Source organism: Ambystoma mexicanum, chromosome 4q, assembly GCF_040938575.1.
Source record: "Ambystoma mexicanum isolate Mex_15411 chromosome 4q, UKY_AmexF1_1, whole genome shotgun sequence".
NCBI lineage: Eukaryota > Metazoa > Chordata > Amphibia > Caudata > Ambystomatidae > Ambystoma > Ambystoma mexicanum.
The window spans coordinates 1,317,924,505-1,317,937,618 of record NC_090928.1 but is presented as its reverse complement, the minus strand read 5'-3'; the positions used below and the strand labels follow the sequence as shown (position 1 = coordinate 1,317,937,618).

The 13,114-nt window shown below is 48.5% G+C and overlaps 1 long non-coding RNA gene across 1 annotated transcript; it reads right to left on the bottom strand.

Moving 5' to 3' along the window:
• Positions 1–1,282: 1,282 nt before the first annotated feature.
• On the bottom strand, positions 1,283–6,519 carry LOC138468437 (uncharacterized). Its single transcript, XR_011268264.1, has 2 exons — positions 6,429–6,519; positions 1,283–1,702 (listed from the first exon to the last, which is right to left on the bottom strand). It is a non-coding gene; the product is annotated as an uncharacterized lncRNA (long non-coding RNA).
• Between the last annotated feature and the right edge of the window lie 6,595 nt (positions 6,520–13,114).

Below are 13,114 nucleotides of genomic sequence, written 5' to 3'. Positions count from 1 at the left end.
AACTCTTAGATCAAGGGCGTCTCTCGCCCGGGCGTCTGCAGTGAAGGGCAGACAAAGAAAAGGGCATTTCCTGTTTGGACCAGGAGGACCCAGGGCCCGACCCCCTGATCAGACAGCAGGTAAGCATGCACCAACATGTGTTACCCCTCTGTCCCCACAGGCCATCGCCACCCCCTCTTGTCCCCCTGTGATATTCCCTTGTGCTCCCCCCTTTCTCGCAGACAGGTGTTGCCTGTTTTGCTTGATTCTTCTACCCTGCTCCCCCTACCCTCCTCCAGCCTACTTCTGCAGGAGTCTGTCCTGATACATTCTGGTTTAACCATCACCGTCTTGTGCCCAAAGCTGGATCTGACTTTTATGAACTTCACTGATTCACGGTGCGTCACTCTTTCTCAACTCTCATGCTGGACTTCCTTTGCATCTTGTACTCATGGTGGCCCTGAATCATGCTGTTCCCATCTTCATCTTGTATCCTGGCTTGCAACATTATGTGTTACTACTGGCTTCTGCAATTGTATTCGCTCTCCACTCTTGCTTCTCCACTCTTGTTCTGACTGCTTACTCTCTTTTCTCTCCTCCTCTCCCTTCTCCCTTTTCCTCTCTCCTCCCCTTACTTTCTTCTATGCACTTACTCTATCAGAATTGTCCCTGGACCTAGTATGATAGCAACCTCGTCTGTTTCCTCCACCCTCCCATTACTGTTTTTTTCCTCCCCACCCCCCTCCAGCACTATCTGAAATGTCGTCAGGCCTAGTATGATAGTCACTTGTTTTGTTCCTCCCCTCCCTTTCTGCACCCCTCTCCCTCACCTTTTGTTTTTCTCCGGCTCTACCAGAAATGTCATCAGGCTTAGTACGGTATTGCCTGTCTGTTTCCATTTCCTTCCCACTCTCCCCCTCCCTTCCTTATCTATGTCTTAGCTCTTGCACTATCTGAGATGTCGTCAGGCCGAGTACGATAGTTAATTTCACATCGTTACTGTTCATGGCCTGTAAGAATGTCATTGTATTTTCCCTTGTTCCCTCCCTTGCCTCGAAGCGCTGTGAAACACATTGTGTATAGGCTCTATATAAATAAACTATCATATCTTATCATATCATTTGGGAAATATGTCCTCCAACAGCCCCACTGAACACTCGTGCTCAACACAGTTACAACGCCTGGAGCACTCCCTGCCTAGGGCCCTGGTAGAGCCCTTTCACTCACTGTTATCACCAGAATGACTAATCCCCCACACTAACGTGAGATGGGGGTTTAGATTCTATTAAAGACAAGGAGGCGATTATTATGCATTACAATCTTTACTCTGAAACCACAGCAGCAAAGAAAAAACTTTTACAAACAAAAAAGTTTCAACAACAGAACTAGATAAAGTTCAATGTCAATGCATGGGGAACTCCCCAAACCATCATGGAGGATAGGTCATACCCTGCAGGGGACCAATGAGCAGGGACCCTCCTTTATATATGTCCATTACTCTAACGCCAACCCCTCTTTCTGCAGCTGACTTGCACCAGACGCCCAATGGAACGGTTGAACTGCGTAGCGCAGAGAAAAAGGATCCAGCGAAACCGGAGATCTCAACCTTTCCGCAGCCTGAAGCAATGAAGAAGTTCTTCTGGATAGGACTTCTCACCCGAAATCACGCACTCCAGAACTTGTAACTGCGATCCACACTCCTGAGCAGAACCTCAACTCGTACCTGTAAGAACAACAAGCAAGAAGGGTGGGTGGTTGGGAAGAACAACAAACCAAAGAATGTTCTCACTTGAACCACCTGTGTACATGCGTATCACAATTGTCATATCATATCATATCATATCCAGGGTGGGTGGGAGGGATAATAATCGCCTCCTTGTCTTTAATAGAATCTAAACCCCCATCTCACGTTAGTGTGGGGGATTAGTCATTCTATGACAAGACAGGAGGCTCATATTATGCAAGTTCAAAGCCCTTGCATCTCATTAGTACGTACAAAATTATCCAATATAATAGATAATATAATAAAATAATAGGAAAGGAAACATTTTTTAAATGCTTTCATTAAATCAATCTGTTGACCAATCAGAGAATTGCCCAAGACTAGGTTGCCCAAAAAGCTGTCTTATAAGGCAAAGTCAAATCCACTGCAAGAAAAACAGGAATGTGCCAAATCCAGCGTTCCTTACAGGCCACCAAAACCAACTGGTTAAAAGAGGGGAAAACATTGAACAAAGTTTTCCTATACTAATAGGTTAGGACAAAACCATCTGAAATAAACACCTATGTTGTTCAATCAAATATTCAAAACACTTAAATTCGTACCATTTTTGGGGACCTAGAAAGCAAACCAATGAAAACAAACACCTAGCTCTCCTGGAGATAAAGAAAAGTACCCCATAGGGGTGAAAGTCTTATAGGTTCCATCCCATGCATTAAAGGAAGATATCGCATTAGAAACAGGGCATGTCACAGAACTACACTGGGGAACCAAGAGGGAAAGACAAATCTTCAAAAGGGTAAAATGGGAGTAAAAAATCATTTTTATAAATTTTGTAATAGGACAATCCATCCTGAGCGGAGCTGAAAAGCAATAGAATTAATCTACAATTGTCTTCAGACATATGTGTATACTAAGGAGGGAAGTCTTCTGGAGGCAGAAGCAGAATGGAAGAGGGGGCCCCACCTGAGAAGCTAAACCCGTCAAACCGCCAACACGGAGACCCTCAGACCTCCCGAACTCTTGAAGAAGGACTCTGCTACCATGACAAAAGGCAGATATTATAAACCTGATCCTTAAGAGGCCAAACTTGGCAAGAAGAAAAAATGTATCCGACATCCAATCACTACCATTATAGTGATATCTAAACTCCTTTGTAGGTATGCCCGGTGCTTGAACCTTGATCCCTCCTCCCTGGTGATAAATCCCCTAGCGGATCAAAAGTAACCGAAGGAGGACACCAAATTTCCAAAATCTTAGCAAGACTCTAAACTGCAAAGAACTGATCACTAAATGGTTAAACTGAAGGTGTACACCAGAAGAGGTCCAACCTATATTTCAGCCAATTTGCAGATCTTTGAAGCTCACAGCACCCTGAGCTGGCACCTTACTGCAAATAAACTCTTGTGAAAACCCCAAAGGTCCACCTGCCATGCAGGTGACTATGATAATCAAGTCATCAACCAAATATATATCCCAGCACTCTGGTAATCGTAGCGGCAGACACCGTCTGAAAGTTAATGTATAGACTCTGGAACGCATCGTGATAGAGGGTCATAACGTGGATGGGGGATAGTATCACTCCCAGACCCCTCTATCCCACCAAGGGATATTGAGCCTTCCCAAAAGAGGAGAAACCTCCCCCACTTATCCAAAGGAAAAACCTTGCAATCCAGAAAGAAAACTACCCTGAGGACCACATTAAAGCCCCGCTTTACACCGTTAAGAGAAATAAATACCCACTAGCGCCTCTAACCAATCCCCTGACTGGACAGACTCCAGTTAACTTATTGAAATACCAGAGATTAGCACAAAGGAAATTAACAGACGGGAGGGAAATGCTCAGTGCGAGTCTGCACTGGTCACCCGCCAGAACTCCTGTAAAAAGGAAAAAAACTGAAACCATTGGATACTCCCAGAGGTGTAATATTATGATGCAATCTCCCCCAAGGATGGCAGGAAGGGGAATGAGGGGGAAAGAACTCTGGATAATTACCAATGCCCTGTAAATGCAAGGTTGAGAAGAAATCTGGGACCACTGTCCCCTCCAACCCTGAGGTCTGAGTCACTGTATTCATGTGAGGCTGACTGGCCACTAAGGGAATCAGGGGAAGGAAAAACTAAGCACATTGTCCATAGCAAAACAGTACTTATACAGTACTACGAACCCTCAGGTATATGAGTGGTGCTTAACACTACTACGAGCGTTGTGTGGTGTGAGGTGTTCACTTATCGATCTCAGCAGGATAAAAGACTGATGTAGACCTTTCCAAAATTAGGAACCTGTATCAGAACGGTCAGCACGGATATGAAAACAGCACTCTAAAGAGGTTAAGCAACGCTCATGAGGGTACAGAAGCCTGCGTGTACTCCTCGAGCAGAGGAGAAGTTGCAACACACTGTTAGACGGTTAGCTGAACCATAGGCCAAGCTTTGGGAGGAAAAACATGAGGCAGGCGCCAGCAAGTTATTATTTGGCAACTCGTCTAACTGATACCATCAAGTGTTTCCAAACACTCCATCCAAGTAAAACATGGTTGCTCAACTTGTCATGTAAAAAACTGAACGGTTACCCTCGAGCTGACCCTGTCTCCACCAGAAACCAAAAGAATAAGGAATGTCCAATGGGACAAAAGTACGGGAGAACAAACGTCCCCACTAAAGAGAGCCTTAAGCCCTACAGACCTCAATAGAGGCATAACGCATCATCTTTATTCTTCCTCATGCTGAGAGAAAATACTGTAGCTTAATCAGCACTGGTATTGGGTGGAGCAATTGAGGTCGGGAATCAAAACCTAAGGAAAGGACTGAGTTGTCCTGAAACTAACTAAGGTAAAGGGTGACAGAATTTTTAACTAAAAGATGAATGATAACACCAGAGAGATGGTTAGAGAGGAAGGTACAACCCCATATGGGTCTGTTTACAACCACTTCAACACTCTTTTCTTTAAAGCACTTAATAAATAAAGAATATATAATATATGAAATATATATAAAATATCCAAAGAAGAGGGGTTACGCCCTCACAGGGGACCGAATCCCCGGCCCTTATATAAGCTGATACTCACTGAGCTTTCTGGGCCACTGACAATTCTGAAAAAACGCAAATGTGTTCCAGTCAACACTTAAACATATTGTTTATCAAAGCGTACACTGAGCAAGTGCACCTCAACTGCTCACCCCAGCAGGGTGAGGCAACCAATAGTACACGAGGGAGCACCTCGCAGTAGGAACAAGGCGAAGCCTGAAACCGAGCAGGTTACTGCACGCCTACAAGACCAAACAATGGCGTCAGCCATATGCAGCACCTAAACAAAGCTGCCGACCTTAAGGAAGGAATACACTGAGCAAGTGCACCTCCAACTGCTCGCCCGAGCAGGGCGTGATAATCAGCAGTACACGAGGGGGTAACCTCGCATTAGAACTCAGGCAGAGCCTGAAACCGAGCAGGTTATGGTGCATGCCAGTTAAGGTAATTACCCAAGTTGCCCACTTTAAGGGAGGAAACACTGAGCAAGTGTACCTCAACTGCTCACCCTAGCAGGGTGTGGACACAGCCGTATACAAGGGGACCCCTCGCAGAAACCCCAGGCAACCTTGCCACCGAGCAGGTGACTGCACCTTTCCAGGGAAGATAACCCAAACAAAAGAAAACTGTCAAGTTGAAGGTAGGATACACTGAGCAAGTGCACCTCCAACTGCTCGCCCGAGCAGGGTGTGATAATCAGCAGTACACGAGGGGGTAACCTCGCAATAGAATCAGGCTGAACCTGAAACCGAACTTATGGCACCTACAGTGAAGGCAAAGCACATAACTTAAGAAATAAGTAAATTAATAAATAAACAAAGAAAATAAAATAAAACTGCAGACTGGCAGTGCATCGGGCTCTTGCGCTGGATGGTCAGACTTTGACCTAACAAACCCACAGTCTATCAGTAAACATTCTTTCTTTCCAGCACTAAAGGTAAGGAAATGTGTTGTGTCACCAGGGATACGAAATTACAAACATTTAACAAAACCACATTTTTACTATTAAAATGTTTGTGCTATAATCTTTCTGAAGAAGTCATGAACCAACCAAATGCCCATTAGGAAATCCCTGCTCAACTGAGCAAAAAAGGTGACAATCAAATACCTCCACTGTAAAATACAATTATTTAAAATATAACAATTAAAATATCTAATCTTAAAATATACAAATAAACATGCGCCGCGAACCCGGGTCTTCCTGCATGGGAGACCTGCAGCTCTATATTTGAGCTAACTTGGCTCAGTACTGAAACAGAGGCTTTTGTTACAAACATAAGCCACAGGGGCAGGCCGAACCCAAAGCCTGCAGCACCTGGAATCCCCAGGTGACCATAAATCTGTCAAGGGGCACGAATTCAAACAGGCGAAATGAAGAGGGAACAGTGTAAACAACACTGCTCTCGCGCACGCCGGGAGCGAGTTGATTAATGCACTAGAAACACCTGAGTTTACAAGCGTGAGAAATTTTTAAAGAAGAAATAAATTAGAGAGCTCCCTCGAACTCACAACCTCATGGACTGTAGTCCGAAATTCAACCATTGCACCACTGCTTCAGCTGAAACAGGACGTATGAGCATAATACATATTTTCTTTTTGAAAGACACCAAAATGAAACCAACGGCCACACGCGGCTATCCAGATACATTGTATCAAATACACAAATTCCTTTATAATAAAAGGTAATTAACACATATTTACCATATATGCCATATTCAAACTAATAAAGCCTACTACTGACAAACAATGTAAGACACAACTGAAAGGGGTGACTTAGCTCTGTGGTGTCAGCAGCAAAGAAAGAGGGGTTGGCGTTAGAGTAATGGACATATATAAAGGAGGGTCCCTGCTCATTGGTCCCCTGCAGGGTATGACCTATCCTCCATGATGGTTTGGGGAGTTCCCCATGCATTGACATTGAACTTTATCTAGTTCTGTTGTTGAAACTTTTTTGTTTGTAAAAGTTTTTTCTTTGCTGCTGTGGTTTCAGAGTAAAGATTGTAATGCATAATATGAGCCTCCTGTCTTGTCATAGAATCAACCCACAATGGAGCTCCCAGCTCAAACTAATGGGCCCCACCCGGAGCTCGTCCATAAACAGCAGTAGTGCTCAATAATACTGTCCACTGGGCAGGACTCACACCAGTACGCCAGGGGAACCCACAGCAACCAAGAGAAAACAAGCCAGCATAAGCAAAGAATGAATGCTGAAATTGTCATTCAGAGCAAGCCCCTGATCATGGCAGACTCACCGCACACTGCACACACGCGGCTCACTGGTCCACTGTGTTAAGGGGCTGGGATGCTACCAGTCTCCTAGCGGCAAAAATCAAACCCCGTGGAATGCCACATCAGGGCAAAGCGCCGGCAGCACACCCGCAATCCACAATCCGCGACTCTGACCTGCGCGGTAACAGCCGTGATCGTATTCGGCCACACAGGATTAGTAGCACAAAAACGCAGTCCCGGTCACGAAGAAGCCTCCGCACCTCCACATGCTAGGGGATAGGACCTTACAACCAGCGAATCAAGCCGCACTGCGAGAGAATCTACAGGCAGCCGCTTGAAGTCCCTTAGGATATAAATTCAGAGCTCGGCCCGGACTGGCCTCGGCCCAGAGATTGAAGTCCATTAGGATATAAATTCAGAGCTCGGCCCGGACTGGCCTGGGCCCAGAGATTGAAGTCCCCTAGGATATAAATTCAGAGCTCGGCCCGGACTGTCCTCGGCCCAGAGATTGAAGTCCCCTAGGATATAAATTCAGAGCTCGGCCCGGACTGTCCTCGGCCCAGAGATTGAAGTCCTTTAGGATATAAATTCAGAGCTCGGCCCGGACTGTCCTCGGCCCAGAGATTGAAGTCCATTAGGATATAAATTCAGAGCTCGGCCCGGACTGGCCTGGGCCCAGAGATTGAAGTCCCCTAGGATATAAATTCAGAGCTCGGCCCGGACTGTCCTCGGCCCAGAGATTGAAGTCCCCTAGGATATAAATTCAGAGCTCGGCCCGGACTGTCCTCGGCCCAGAGATTGAAGTCCTTTAGGATATAAATTCAGAGCTCGGCCCGGACTGTCCTCGGCCCAGAGATTGAAGTCCCATAGGATATAAATTCAGAGCTCGGCCCGGACTGTCCTCGGCCCAGAGATTGAAGTCCTTTAGGATATAAATTCAGAGCTCGGCCCGGACTGGCCTGGGCCCAGAGATTGAAGTCCCCTAGGATATAAATTCAGAGCTCGGCCCGGACTGTCCTCGGCCCAGAGATTGAAGTCCCCTAGGATATAAATTCAGAGCTCGGCCCGGACTGTCCTCGGCCCAGAGATTGAAGTCCTTAAGGATATAAATTCAGAGCTCGGCCCGGACTGTCCTCGGCCCAGAGATTGAAGTCCCCTAGGATATAAATTCAGAGCTCGGCCCGGACTGTCCTCGGCCCAGAGATTGAAGTCCATTAGGATATAAATTCAGAGCTCGGCCCGGACTGGCCTGGGCCCAGAGATTGAAGTCCCTTAGGATATAAATTCAGAGCTCGGCCCGGACTGGCCTGGGCCCAGAGATTGAAGTCCCTTAGGATATAAATTCAGAGCTCGGCCCGGACTGGCCTGGGCCCAGAGATTGAAGTCCCCTAGGATATAAATTCAGAGCTCGGCCCGGACTGTCCTGGGCCCAGAGATTGAAGTACCCTAGGATATAAATTCAGAGCTCGGCCCGGACTGTCCTCGGCCCAGAGATTGAAGTCCCCTAGGATATAAATTCAGAGCTCGGCCCGGACTGTCCTCGGCCCAGAGATTGAAGTCCTTTAGGATATAAATTCAGAGCTCGGCCCGGACTGTCCTCGGCCCAGAGATTGAAGTCCCATAGGATATAAATTCAGAGCTCGGCCCGGACTGGCCTCGGCCCAGAGATTGAAGTCCTTTAGGATATAAATTCAGAGCTCGGCCCGGACTGGCCTGGGCCCAGAGATTGAAGTCCATTAGGATATAAATTCAGAGCTTGGCCCGGACTGGCCTGGGCCCAGAGATTGAAGTCCCCTAGGATATAAATTCAGAGCTCGGCCCGGACTGTCCTCGGCCCAGAGATTGAAGTCCCCTAGGATATAAATTCAGAGCTCGGCCCGGACTGTCCTCGGCCCAGAGATTGAAGTCCTTTAGGATATAAATTCAGAGCTCGGCCCGGACTGTCCTCGGCCCAGAGATTGAAGTCCCCTAGGATATAAATTCAGAGCTCGGCCCGGACTGTCCTCGGCCCAGAGATTGAAGTCCATTAGGATATAAATTCAGAGCTCGGCCCGGACTGGCCTGGGCCCAGAGATTGAAGTCCCTTAGGATATAAATTCAGAGCTCGGCCCGGACTGGCCTGGGCCCAGAGATTGAAGTCCCCTAGGATATAAATTCAGAGCTCGGCCCGGACTGTCCTCGGCCCAGAGATTGAAGTCCCCTAGGATATAAATTCAGAGCTCGGCCCGGACTGTCCTCGGCCCAGAGATTGAAGTCCTTTAGGATATAAATTCAGAGCTCGGCCCGGACTGTCCTCGGCCCAGAGATTGAAGTCCCATAGGATATAAATTCAGAGCTCGGCCCGGACTGGCCTCGGCCCAGAGATTGAAGTCCTTTAGGATATAAATTCAGAGCTCGGCCCGGACTGTCCTCGGCCCAGAGATTGAAGTCCCCTAGGATATAAATTCAGAGCTCGGCCCGGACTGTCCTCGGCCCAGAGATTGAAGTCCTTTAGGATATAAATTCAGAGCTCGGCCCGGACTGTCCTCGGCCCAGAGATTGAAGTCCCATAGGATATAAATTCAGAGCTCGGCCCGGACTGTCCTCGGCCCAGAGATTGAAGTCCATTAGGATATAAATTCAGAGCTCGGCCCGGACGGGCTTGGGCCCAGAGATTGAAGTCCCTTAGGATATAAATTCAGAGCTCGGCCCGGACTGGCCTGGGCCCAGAGATTGAAGTCCCCTAGGATATAAATTCAGAGCTCGGCCCGGACTGTCCTGGGCCCAGAGATTGAAGTCCCCTAGGATATAAATTCAGAGCTCGGCCCGGACTGTCCTCGGCCCAGAGATTGAAGTCCCCTAGGATATAAATTCAGAGCTCGGCCCGGACTGTCCTCGGCCCAGAGATTGAAGTCCTTTAGGATATAAATTCAGAGCTCGGCCCGGACTGTCCTCGGCCCAGAGATTGAAGTCCCATAGGATATAAATTCAGAGCTCGGCCCGGACTGGCCTCGGCCCAGAGATTGAAGTCCTTTAGGATATAAATTCAGAGCTCGGCCCGGACTGGCCTGGGCCCAGAGATTGAAGTCCCCTAGGATATAAATTCAGAGCTCGGCCCGGACTGTCCTCGGCCCAGAGATTGAAGTCCCCTAGGATATAAATTCAGAGCTCGGCCCGGACTGTCCTCGGCCCAGAGATTGAAGTCCTTTAGGATATAAATTCAGAGCTCGGCCCGGACTGTCCTCGGCCCAGAGATTGAAGTCCCATAGGATATAAATTCAGAGCTCGGCCCGGACTGGCCTCGGCCCAGAGATTGAAGTCCTTTAGGATATAAATTCAGAGCTCGGCCCGGACTGGCCTGGGCCCAGAGATTGAAGTCCCCTAGGATATAAATTCAGAGCTCGGCCCGGACTGTCCTCGGCCCAGAGATTGAAGTCCCCTAGGATATAAATTCAGAGCTCGGCCCGGACTGTCCTCGGCCCAGAGATTGAAGTCCTTTAGGATATAAATTCAGAGCTCGGCCCGGACTGGCCTCGGCCCAGAGATTGAAGTCCCATAGGATATAAATTCAGAGCTCGGCCCGGACTGGCCTCGGCCCAGAGATTGAAGTCCTTTAGGATATAAATTCAGAGCTCGGCCCGGACTGGCCTCGGCCCAGAGATTGAAGTCCCTTAGGATATAAATTCCGAGCTCGGCCCGGACTGGCCTCGGCCCAGAGATTGAAGTCCCTTAGGATATAAATAAATTCAGCGCTCGGCCCGGACTGGCCTCGGCCCAGAGATTGAAGTCCCTTAGGATATAAATTCAGAGCTCGGCCCGGACTGGCCTCGGCCCAGAGATTGAAGTCCCTTAGGATATAAATTCAGAGCTCGGCCCGGACTGTCCTCGGCCCAGAGATTGAAGTCCCTTAGGATATAAATTCAGAGCTCGGCCCGGACTGGCCCAGAGATTGAAGTCCCTTAGGATATAGTTGGATCCTTATATTGCAAGAACAATTCAGAAACATCATTTAAAAAAACCTTCTCAAAGACCGACAGATCTGAAGAGGGGCGACGGTAGCCCAAGAGAAAATGGCAAACTATTGAAGCATGAACTATAACTGTTGCTAACAAATGTTCCATGTCTGCCTCTATTGATATTGGTAACAGTGAACAAGTATACTCTGACTTATAAATTAGAGCCACTCCTCCCCCGGGTGCAATGAGGTTCTGTCAACCTGAAGTATCGCATAGCCACGTCTCCGTTATAAACATAAATTCCGGGGAGTGGTTTTAAATAAAAGTGCACATTTGCATTTTAGGTGCCACTAATGAACGCGCATGAATTAGGCAAACTCGAGGCAAGCCGTTCGAAAACACGGGCAACAGTGGGCCTTGTGAACTGTTTCCCCTGACTGGATCCACCACATGGTTGCAATTGTGCACAGGAAGTACCCTTACCATCAGCACGGCCCACCCAGAGCACAGACTCAGCACGGAAGAGCGCAGATGGGCCAGACTTTGGGCTGTGCTATGCAGTAACCATTGTATTGCAGCGACCAATCCCGGTAGGAGATCAGGGGCAAAATAGAGGAAAGCGAGAAAATACTCACACTCAGCTATGTGTGCAGGAGTGAAATGAAAGATAGCTGGGAACTGCAGGCCCGGCATGGGCTGCCAGTCTCGCGACAAGTCTAGGCAAACTTTGCACCGCTGGTGCAAGCGGGACACAAGGAAATAAAACTAAGTTAAGAAGCATCAGAGACTAAAAAACAAGACAATTAGATTTTTTTTAAATGTATGCTTCTTAAAACCAAAAAGGCGGCCAATCAACCGCTTACCGTGTTAGCGCATAAAAGGAAATGATAATGGGCCTCATCACGAGTTGGGAGGGAGCCCTTAAATCTGGCGAAAACCGTATTATGCCACCGCCAATACCGCTGCGCCGGACCATGACTGTAAATCCTGCTGGCGCTGTTACAGCCGGCTGTAATAGCGCCGGCAACCAAACGCACTATTAGAGACTTATCACAAATACAGCGTTGGTGCTCCTAGAACCGTAAAACTGGCACTAATACTGTTGAAAATACTGCCAGCCAAATGCTGGAGGTAAAATAACATATGAGACAGCAGTAAGGGCCCAGCTGGAAACAATGCACACAAGAGGCCTACACAAGCCCCACCCATGCACCACACACCCTCCCCCACACCATGTTGCCGTTAGGAGCAGGGAGGAGACCGCAGTAAGGGCCCAGGTGGAAACAATGCACACAGGAGGCCTACACAAGCCCCACCCATGGCCCAGACACCCTCCCCCACACCATGTTGCCATTAGGAGCAGGGAAGCGAAAGCAATAAGGGCCCAGGTGTAAACAATGCACACAGATGCCTAGAAAGGATCCACCCATGCACAACACACCCTCCCCAACACCATTACACTAGGAGGAGCAGGGAGGAGACAGCAACAAGGGCCCAGGTGGAACCAATGCAAATCAGAGGCCTACAAAGGATCCACCCATGCACAACACACCCTCCCCAACACCATAGCAGCAGGAGCAGGGAGGAGACAGAAATAAGGGCCCAGGTGGAACCAATGCAAATCAGAGGCCTACAAAGGACCCACCCATGCACAACACACCCTCCCCAACACCATTACACCAGGAGGAGTAGAGAGGAGACGGCAATAAGGACCCAGGAGGACCCACTGCAAATCAGAGGCCTACAAAGGAGCCACCCATGCACAACACATGCTCCCCAACACCATAACACCAGCAGGAGCAGGGAGGAGACAGCAATAAGGACCCAGGTGAAACCAATGCAAATCAGAGGCCTATAAAGGACCCACCCATGCACAACACACCCTCCCCAACACCATTACACCGGCAGGAGCAGGGAGGAGACAGCAATAAGGGCACAGGTGAGATCAGTGCAAATCAGAGGCCTACAAAGGACCCATCCATGCACAACACACCCTCCCCAACACCATAACACCAGCAGGAGCAGGGAGGAAACAGCCATAAGGGCCCAGGTGGAACCAATGCAAATCAGAGGCCTACAAAGGACCCACCCATGCACAACACACCCTCCCCAACACCATTACACCAGGAGGAGTAGAGAGGAGACAGCAATAAGGACCCAGGTGGACCCACTGCAAATCAGAGGCCTACAAAGGAGCCACCCATGCACAAAACACGCTCCCCA